The sequence below is a fragment of the Urocitellus parryii genome, chromosome 12 (genome assembly GCF_045843805.1).
Source record: "Urocitellus parryii isolate mUroPar1 chromosome 12, mUroPar1.hap1, whole genome shotgun sequence".
Taxonomy (NCBI): Eukaryota; Metazoa; Chordata; class Mammalia; order Rodentia; family Sciuridae; genus Urocitellus; species Urocitellus parryii.
In genome coordinates, this window is record NC_135542.1 from 7251336 (window position 1) to 7262442 (window position 11107).

The following is an 11107-nucleotide window of genomic DNA, read 5'->3' on the forward strand; positions in this document are numbered from 1 at the left end:
ATATGATTATTATATTTTATACTATATATATGATTTATTACTATGTTTAGATTAGTTATAGGACTGTCTTTGTGCATGTGCGTGTGCGTGTGTGTGTGTGTGTGTGTGTGTATGTGTGTGTGGCATTGGGACTGAACTTGGGACCACACACATGCTAGGCAAGTGCTCTATCACCGAGCTACATCTTCAGCCCTTTTTCTATCTTATTTTGGATAGGGTCTTACCAAGTTGTTGAGGATGGACTGGAACTTGTACTCCTCCTGCTCAGACTTCCAAATAGCTAGAATTACAGGTGTGTGCTGTCATGCCTGGCTATAGACACATTTTTAAGTATATCTTCTCACTTACTATACAGAGAAGAATGCATGTCTTTCTTGATGCTAATGCATGGATGGTTATCTCTTTTTTTCACATCTTAGTTTGAAAATATCATCTCAAACCAGATGTTTCTAAATCTTATGAAACGTAATGCCTTTGTGGAGATATTCATGAAAAGCTTTAAAGTGTATGTCCTGCTCTCAGGGATGGACCTCAGCTAGGCCTACAAGCTGGACCAGGTGTTCCTGGGAAACCAACCGTGCCTTTCCCCAGTAGAAGACTGAAGTTCTCAGGAGTGTATTGGGATTGCTTAGACTGGACTGTTGTACTTAAAGAGCTGAACATAATTAAACACAAAGAATATCCAAATGGCAGGGCAAATTCAGGCAGCAGAAAGACCCCATGAGACAATCAAAGGGTGCTTCTCATACATGGTGGACAAGGATTCAACAGCAGAGGTGTCATCCATATCCACATGGGCCCTTGGGAATATGGGAGACTTGGGAAGCTTTATTTTTCTACAAATGCACTATGTTTCCTTCATGATAAAACTGCCTTGCTCAGTGTTTTTGACATCTTCCCATTGCTCATTTTAGCAACTGTGCCATGCTCTGGGACCTACCCATGCTACTCATTGTTTTTTTTTTTTTGGTACTGAGGATTGAACTCAGGGGCACTTGACCACTGAGCCACATCCCCAGCCCTATTTTGTGTTTTATTTAGAGACAGGTTCTCTCTGAGTTGCTTAGCACCTCACTTGCAATTCTCTTGCCTCAGCCTCCCAGGGATTACAGGCATGTGCCACCATACCCAGCTCTCTGCCAGGCCACTCTTAAGTATTAAATTGATCATCTTAGGCATTATTTGCAATGGAAATCATCATCATCATCATCATCACCATCATCATCATCATCATTTAAGCAATGAATTTAACTAATAGGCCTCATTCATTAATGATCTTAAAATTTTAAGTAATTAATCTGAGGGCCAAATTGGGCTTTGTTAAATATGTGAGCTATGCTGAGCCTACAAGGCCTGATCATACATTACAAATTAAAACAGGACATATTATATTGTCATTATTATCCCAATAAATGTTTCATTAAAATAAGGAATTTATGGGTATGCTTTTATCCTCTGATTATTCTTTTCTCCTTTCCTTTTCTTCTTTCTACGGTAAATGTCTTTTTGAAAAAAGTTGTAAACAAAAGTTGTGCACAAAACAAGTGAGTTTCTCAAGAAAGGAATTAGCTATGGTGCCTGTTTATATCATTCTGTCACGATTCCCCGATATACAGACTAGAGGAAATTCAAGCACATGCTCTGTGGACTGGCAGCCCTGCTGTACCCCTGAACTTGCACACCATCTACACATTGGCTCTGAACTCCAGCTAATGATGTGATGATAGGGTTGCAGAAAGTGTCATCCCTTGGGCAGTTTCTCTTTTGCTTGATGTGACAGTAAATATTTTTTCGTCCCTCAACCAAAAACCTCACCAAGCATGGCCTTGAGTGCCAATTAAAACAAGATCCAAAGCAAACTGTCCTTCTTCTCTGTTTTCTTTTCTCTGTTTTTGTATCTTAAATCTTACTTATCATGCTTAAGTGTATTATTGTGTGGCTTTTTAAAATTTTCTCTTTTCTTAATTATAGATATTTTTTCAAACCCTGAGATTGCCCTTCCCTAATTTTGACCTCTTATTGCTCTTTGATTTGTATGCATGATTTCCCCCTGTTCCCTGCATTGTTGGAAGGAAGAGATCATTATGAAGTTCTTTTGGAAACAGAAAGTGGTGATGAGCAGGTTTAGAATACTTAAAAATCGTTCTCAATTTCCTGCCCTCTCTCCCATCCCCATCCTTTCAGTTTTGAGAATTTCCTCCTACTCCTCCAACTCCTTATGTTTATCTAGCCTAAAATGGGAGGGAAACATTCTCGAGTGCCGAGTCTCCTCTCCTCTGGCACTAGGCTCCTGTGTGCCTCTTCATGCATTTTTCATCTTCCATTAATATTTATTGAGCATCACAATGTGGTAGGTGCTGTACAGCAGGAAGACCATACACAGCCACTCAGCCACTGATGAAGCAGAAAGTCTCTCTTCGGCAGCTCTTGACTTCCGTAAAACTGTGTCTTTCTGAGTCCTCAGAATCCACTTTCCAGCCATTATTAAATCTTAAGAGAAGCTTTGCCACCACTCCTGTAGCCTTATGCTCTGGCTTGGACCATTCTTCACGATTAAACATTATTTATGTATTCATTCCTTTTGCCAGGAGCAACATTTATGGGTTAAAAAGGGAGGTATTGAAACCATAAGGGAATTCTCTCTATAGTTGCTACAAATAATCACCAAGTTTCACAACCTTGGCCCTGTGGAAATGGACCCATAGGAAGCATATTGATTTGTGGAAGGTTTCTTCTTATTCCAGTTCTCAAATTAGTAGCATGTTGTTCTCTATCAGAATATTCTTTTGTTTATCATTGGACCTAACCTGCCGTATCTGGAAGATGAGATGGCCTAGCTGGGGAGGTGGGCGCTAAAATCATGATCCCCAATGAAAGAAGGCAGTAAGAGCCTTGGCTCTTAGGGTGTTCTCAAATTCCTGAGCCTCCTTTGTGAGCTCCCTAAAGGCTTAGGGCTCTGTCTTGATTGTAACCATAGTGTGTTCACAGCACAGCTACTGGTGATGGCTGATACCTACTAAGCTTCAGCGACATCATGGGGTGGGGGAAGAAAATAGGAGGAAGTCTGGCCCTCTCTACCTAAGATGTATTGCTCATGTTCTCCTGTGTGGCCAGTGTAAATCCAATATGCCAGATGCTATTTTCAGGAGGCCTCATTAAAACTGTCAGGAAAAATCCCAAGAGGAATTACCAGCATCTCACTAAAAAAAGTAAAATAAAATAAAGCCTCGTGGTAGTTTTTTTCCCCCCTCCCCTCACTATTATTAAAAAATGCAGATGAATACAAATCTGGATTTCTTTTTCTCATTTGTAAAACTCCAGGTAAATATTAATTGCATTATGTTTCCTAACAGTACAGGGGGATAGTAGTTTGGGTTCAAAACAGGTATGATTCTGTCAAAGTTTGTCAGTGGTCTGATTTGAACTCTTTGGTGTTTTGGTTTCAAGTAGGTTTCAAGGGGGTAAAGTAGAATGTCATTATGTAGATTTACTAAAGGAAAAATAGAGATTCAGAGGTTCTGAAATTTTATTTTTTATTTTATTCTAATGTTCAATAGGAAAAGAGACTGAATAATAGAAATTCAAAAAATATGGCAAAGAACAATATAGTAGAAAAAATTCATATAGCTAATGGCACATAAAGATGTAAAATCTAGAATCAGTCAGTAATATAACCTATTTTAAATTGAACTGAACCTTCTGGAGACAATTTTTTAGATGGTTATCTGAGAGAAGTTTCTAAGTCCTAAAAAGATTTTTTCCAAACCTCTCTAAGAAGCTAGAGGTTCCAAAAGAAAAACTTCTTTCTTCTTCTTCTTATTTTTTAAGATTTAGGTTATGTTACACATAATCATAAAATGAACACTTTCTGTATCATAAGTTGAATTCATTTCAATGATTATCTCAGTGGGGTAAACAAATACAAAGGGTGGGGAATTATGCCAAACGATGGGTTTAATTTGTCCCTACTCTTTAACAAGTTGAGGTTTTGTTTACATGTGACCTTGATCCCTCTGGGGAAGAAATCAGAAACATATGGGAAAATGAAACTCAAGAAGCAGCACAGACCAATATTGCGAGAAAAAACTGCAGCATTAATGAACACAGAAAAGAAAAAAAAAATAGGTCTCAGGGCACATCTTCAACTGAACACAAGTGTAGACCCTGCTTTAATTCTGTCCAGGAATTTAGGCAAGCAAATTATAGTCTGTGTCTAGAAAATATCCATACTCACCATAGTGTTTATTTATGGTCTCAACATAGATACAATAAATCAGGACTTTGGATGAAACAATCACATGTGACTCTGTATCTTACTACAAGTTCTTCAGCCAGCCTTCTGTGAGAGTCAGTGAAATTGGAGAAGTGATTCTGGTGGAATAGATTCAGGGGAAGAGTAGAGTTAAAATATGAATGTGTGGAGGATACAGTTAATTAACTTTCTACTGTGCATATATTTCTCTATGACAAGCTCACTCTCTATTTTTTGAAACTGATGCTGCATGTGTTGATTTTATTTTTCACGTTTTCACAAAAGGTTAAATTGGGTTTTTAGCCATGGAACGCATTTTAGAAAACTCTTAAAATAATACCCAAGGTATAGACACCTGAGAAATGAGTTAGATATTGTCCCATTAGTTTCAGATTTATAGAGACCAAATTCTTCAAATTCAGGATCCTGGGCTTCAAATTTGCTACTGAATTAACTGATCAGTAAATGGAATTTAGGCGACTCACTGAACTTGACACCTTCATATCCCTGACCAAGTTATGCTTATTACCACAACCTGCACAGACCTGCAGCCTCCACTTCATCCTGGTACTCCTTGTTTATTAAGCAGCTAAATGTTATGTTCAGCCCTGGTCCATGGGATCTCCTTTTGTTTTTACATCAGTTCTATCCGATAAATGTTATTATTATCTCAGTTTTACCGATGAGATGGAATCTTGTGCAGATTGATTCACTTGTCTAAAATCACACATCTAGGAAGTAAAAAGCTGGGTTTTGAATTCATGGAGCCAAATTCCATAGCTCACATTCTGAACCTTAAGTCCCGCATAGTGCATCCATCATAGGTGATGATGTAGGGTGGGAAGTGCAGCCTGTGCTTTGGAGCAGAGAAGATGTAAATGGCCAATGTGGGGACTGAGCTCATGACCTTGGCACAATGAACACAGGGCTAATGAACTAATGCAATAGCAGAAGCATGTTATCTGGATTCTTTTCATACAACTTGATTTTTTTCAGGAAAGGCTCTGAAAGTCAAATAGAGAACTCTATTAACACACACACATTTAGCTAGATCGTTCTGAAGACTTCAATTCAGGTATGTGTACTAGTTTGCATATGCATGTGTGTACGTGGACATGTGCAAACATAGATACCAAAGAGACAAATTGTCAGTCTCATCATTCTGTGCACTGAGGCATCCATCTCAATTTCTATCCTTACATGATTCATGTAGAAAGGGTGTGGTCTGTGTATGTATTGTGTAACAACCAAAGAATCACTGATCTTGCATTTCAATGAGGCCCTATACTTAAAAATTACTATTATCACTGAAATGCTAATGACAGATTGAATGCATTTGAATGAGAATTTTACTTTTAATTAAAATGAAACCACAGTGTGCAGTAGTCCCCGTATCTGTTGGGAAATGTGTTCTAAAACCCCAAGTGGTGCTTGACCACAATAGTACTAAACCTTATATGTACCGTGGTGTTTTTTCCCATAGACCCTGAGCATTGCTACATACTCGAGTTTATCTGTCCTTCTGTGTTTTAAGCCCCGAAACCTCCTTTGTATAGCCATTCTTGTCCTTTGGAGCCATTATTAAGTAAAACAAAGTTTGTTTGAACATACTCTGATAGCTTGGCAGTCAATCTAACAATGAGGATGACTATTAAGTGACTAACCTTAGGTATCTTGAATAGTGTGGATACATCCGACAAAGTCATGATTCACATTCTGCATAGAATGGCATGAGATTTCTTCACACCACTCGGAATGATGCATAACTTACAAGTGACAAGTTGTATATTTCTGGATTTCTCCAGAATTTAATATATTTGGACCATGGAAGCTGAAACCATGAACAGGAAGAAATCACTATACTCAAAGCAGATGGGAGGACGTCTAAAGTTCTGCCCTCTTTTCTTCCTTTGAAAGCTGCATGGTTTTCTGCAGGAAATTTAAGTGATATTATCCTTTGTGGAAAGACAACGTAAAGAAGGTATTGTTTGATGTGAATTATGCACAAAGACTGTATTTGTACGCTTCCATCAGTCTGAAACATGAACACAGCAAGGTGTTAAAATCAGTTCAGATTAGAGCCTTCTGAGATCTGCTACTTTTATTAACTGATGGTAACAGAAAGGGAGACAATCCTATGTCCAGGGGAGAAGAACAAGAGTCATTGTGACTATTCTGTGATCTTCCATGAAAAGCAATTGCTTTATCATTGCCAAGCATTTCTGAATCCAAGTTAGACAGGGAAAAAAAAAAAATTCAAAAAACGCTTGCCATATTCTTAGTACCATTTGCCTTGACAGGAAAAACAACAGCCTCTTGCCTCCTCAGCTTATTCCTCATCAGTGAACTCTTCCCCAAACAAGACACTCCACATCAGCCATTTGGGATCCCTTCCATCAGTGTTGTAACGAGCTCTTCTATGCAGTTTGTACTCACTGCAAAATGTACCGAAGCCAAGAGCAAAGGAGTTGGTAATCTGGGCACCCACAGTTGTGATGAGGCATCTTCAGTGTAATGATCCAAATCAAATATTTGGCTGTGCTTCTTCAGATGCGATATCTCATATTGTCACTGTGGCGCTGGCAGAGGAGCGGAGCCGGCACTGGAGGAGAAGCGCCTGGGGGACGTGGGGGCGGGGAGAGACGGAGGCAGGAACAGGGACCTGCCGTGAGTCCTCTCTTCCTGCCTGCAAGCGCATCCCGCCCTCTATTCATCTCGGTGGTCCCTCCAAAGTGCCTGCACCACTTGGAACGGGGCCAAAGCTGCATCCAGCCAACAAAGAATGCGGGAAAGCACACCTCTTGGAAGTTGGATTTTCCTTTAAGCAGCAAAAATTTCCTATGATATAGTCCTCATGCTCTTGGGACTTCACTATTATATTATCCACTTCTATGCTGTATGATCCATGGTAGGGGGGGGGGGGACATGGTCACAGGCTTTGAGAAGTATCCCCTAGTCAATGTGGCAATTAAAAAAAAAAAAAATCTGTGATTGAACTTGGTTCTTAAGACAGAAGAGATCCTGAGGCCTGCAAAGAAGAGGAGCTCCCAGGAGGAGCTGGGGAGAGAGTCTTAAAATCTGCATCCACATCTCTTCCCCAGCTAGCTCTGCGGCTTCTTCGTCAGCAATGACCACTGTTTGAGAAAAATTTCCTGACATTTCAGGAAACATTCACTCTCCTCTCAGAAATGCACCACCCTCTGTGGCCAAGTTGAAGACTGGAAAAATTTTTCTCTGACTCTATTTCAAATTCACCACAAAATATTTTTTTTGTGTTTTTGTTATTATGTTTTTCTTCTTCTTTAGCTGTAAGGAAGATTGATTATGCAAATATAGCTTTTTATTAACAGTCTGATACACTCCGTGATTTCCGGAGGCCCAGTTAAATGGACAGAGCCTTCTAATTGGGTTCCCTAGTAGACAATTGCACTCACCTTGGTCTCTTGCTGCCCAGTCCTCTGGCAGGACTCTCTTTGTTTCCTTAAATCCAATGGCTCATCCAGAATACCTGGAGTCTCTTCCTAATCTTTACCCCAGGGCTTATGCTTTTTAATTATTTATTTTGGTACCAGGGATCGAACCTAGGGGTGGTTAGCTACTGAGCCACATTCCCAGCCCTTTTAATTTTTTATTTTAAGACAGGGTCTCGCTGAGTTGTTTAGGACCTTGCTAAGTTGCTGAAGCTGGCCTTGAATTTGTGATCCTCCTGCCTCAGCCTCCAGAGTGGCTGGAGGGGGCTTGTGCTTTGTAAATTCACAAATACACTTTCCCGCCTGGCCTGCCTTTCTGCAGCTCAGAATATCACCCGTCCCCATTTCCCATTCTTCAGTTCCATTTGCTGGTGGGACCTGTTGCCATCTCTCTTAGATCTCCTGATTCTCTCTTGACATTTTCCTATTTGCTGATCATCACATGTTTCTGATATGTTGTTCTGCTGACTGCTCTGCCTTCTTTAGATTTAATTTACCTAATAGAAGGCCAGTTTTTACACCCTTGTATCTATCAAGACTTCTCCATCCTAGCATGGTTATTCATACAGGTCAAGTCCATAAATTTTCTACAACATAAGGCGTGGGTGCAGATTCAGATTCCAATCATTACTGAAGCGAATTTGCGTAGTTTTAGACTTGATAAAGCAGGAGAAAGAAATCCATGGTAGACCCTTCAACAGATAAATGAGTTGATATAAAGAGCATTTAGAAAGAATAATCTAACCATTCTATGAAGAATGGATTGAAAAATAGACTCATGGAGATCAATAAAAAATTATTTCAGTAAAAGTGTAGGAAATAAGAGGTGCGACTGGGAATGCTAAGAAAGGTCTCTGTTCTGTGAGGTGTGTTTCAAAGGAGAATGACAGCACTTCATCTGTCCTTCCTCAGGTCCCTAGTTAGTAATTCAAAACACGTTTATTGAGCACATTTGTTACAGATTAAATTCTATCCCTTCAAAAACTCATACATTAAAGTCCCAAATCCAATACCTCCGAATATGAATTTATTTGGAAATAGGGTCTTTGCAGATGCCATTCATTACAATGAGGTCATACTGAATAAGGTGACCTCTTAATCCATCTGAGGGGGAAACTTGGGCACAGATAGAAATGCATAAAAGAAAGATAATGTGAGGAGGACAGGAATAAGATAGTCACCTACAAACTGAGAAGAGAGTCTGGGGACAGATTCTTCTCTCATATACCTCAGAAGGAACCAACTCTGCAGATACTTTGATCTTGGACTTCCAGACGACAGAACCCTAAGTCAATAAATCTCTGCTGCTTGAGCCACACAGGGTGTGATCCTTTGTCCTGGCAGCCCTAGCAAACTGATGCAACTTTGAACTAGACAAGCACTCTTGCAGATATAGGGAACATCACAGGTCAGGGCGGGGATGCCCCCTGAATCAAAGAAGAAACTGGGTTCATTTGCACAGGCAAACAAGTGTGTGTCCTAATGAGGGTTATTACAGAGGGATGGAGAAATGGTTCCAGAAGATGTGAAAGAAGGTCTGTTGAAGAGATGACATTTAATCTGGCATTTAAAAGATAGGCAGATGTTTATGAGAAGATGATGAAAACATGGGACCCGGAATGATCTCGAGAGCAATGAGAAAGTGGTGTTGGGGGCAGGGCACGTGTGGTGGGAGAGAGTTGAGAAATGAGGATTGTATATGAGTAGGGCAGAGGAAGTCAGGTCCAGCTGGAGTCTGGATTCTTCTCTGAAACTAATCAGGAATAATCAATATTTTAAAATCAGGTCAGTGACATGAAAGCTTTTTATATTTTTTAAGGATAATTTCTTTTGACAGAAGTATAAAAGATGGAAAGAATGTCAAGTGAGCCAGGGCTAAGGAAGTATCAGAGAGGGCAGGGAGGAAAGGCAGGAATCCAGGAGCATTTAAGCACAATTAGTTTGCAATCATTAATGCAGGTGCTAAGAGTAAGGGGTGAGTTGAAGATGATTTTAAATTGACCCCTAAAGTTGAAGGACTTAGCAAAGCCTGACCCATGGTAGAAGTTTCATGGAGTTAATGATTCATGTGGCTCCCAGTTTGTCCACGTAGAAGCTACTCTGCAAAAACAAGCATCAAAATGCATTTAAAGGAAGAATTGGACAGGATGAGGATGATTTGTTCTTCTACTCATTCAACATGTTCACTGAGTGTCTGTTCTCTGCCAGAGATTGGCAACGAGAAGTGCTTTTCTTTATGGCAAAATAGATTATCAGGAATATTTTGAGAATTAGTAAAAAACACATATTGCAATACTCAGAATATCTTGACCTCTGTTTGACTTTCACAGAAACAAAGAAACGAACCAAAAACATAATTTCCATGACACATAATTTGTTCCAAAGCATTTAATTTTTTTTAACCACTCAGTTTATTTTAAAAAGCTGTCCCATTGAAGTCCTGGATACCAAACCTTATCATAAATACCACATACAAAAAGAGTCCGAAACTTTTGAGACGAAAACCTTTAAAATAATTGTTGACTAATCCGATTGAAGAGAGTCATGAAAAATTTTGCTACCACACTTTCAAATGCCTGAGGTCCAGCCTGCCTTCCTCCTCCCTGTTTGTCACAACCCTCAGAAGCCAATTCTACATCAGCTCTGCATCCCACACTCATCAGGCTGAGCCATATCACTGAGCTGCTTTCTCTCAATTTCCTCCTATTAGCACCCAAGTATCTCCATCTTGTGAGATGGCTTCTTTGCACCCATTTCTGTACATCTGGTCTACCTTGCCCAGTCATGCTTGTGAACTCATTCTCCCCCTGCCCTCCTGCTTCGTATGTATCCTCCCTTCACATTATGTCTCATGATCTCCTGAACACACATTTACCAGAGACCCAGTGATTCCAACAACATGCCTGAATCTGACAAGAGCCACCATTCCCAATGTGTTCTTCCTCAAACGTTCAATTGCATGGGTGACTACCATCCAGTCTTCTCCTTTTTGAAAGAGATCACCCCATCTATTTTCCTTAAATTTCTCCAATGGTTCCCTTTAAATTCTTTCTCAATAATTTCCCTCAGATCACTGGTTCCTAAGCTTTATTAGGAGTAAAATTGGATGGACCTCACCACAACAGAGTCTCCTTTTGTAGATTGAATAAGTATTGCATTTTTTCCCCTAATAGAAGACAGGCAATCTACCAGAGATCCCTGACTTCAAGTTAAGTGTTCATCAGGCTCTGTTCTTAGGTCCTCTTCTGTCTTAATTTCATAAGCCTCTCCTGTGAGGTTCATTTAGTACTGCAGCTTTAATTCCTATCTAAATCTGGGTGACTCCCAGAATTCTTCCATTCCACAACTAACCATGGCTTTCTAAGCTGATGTGAAACTGCCTACT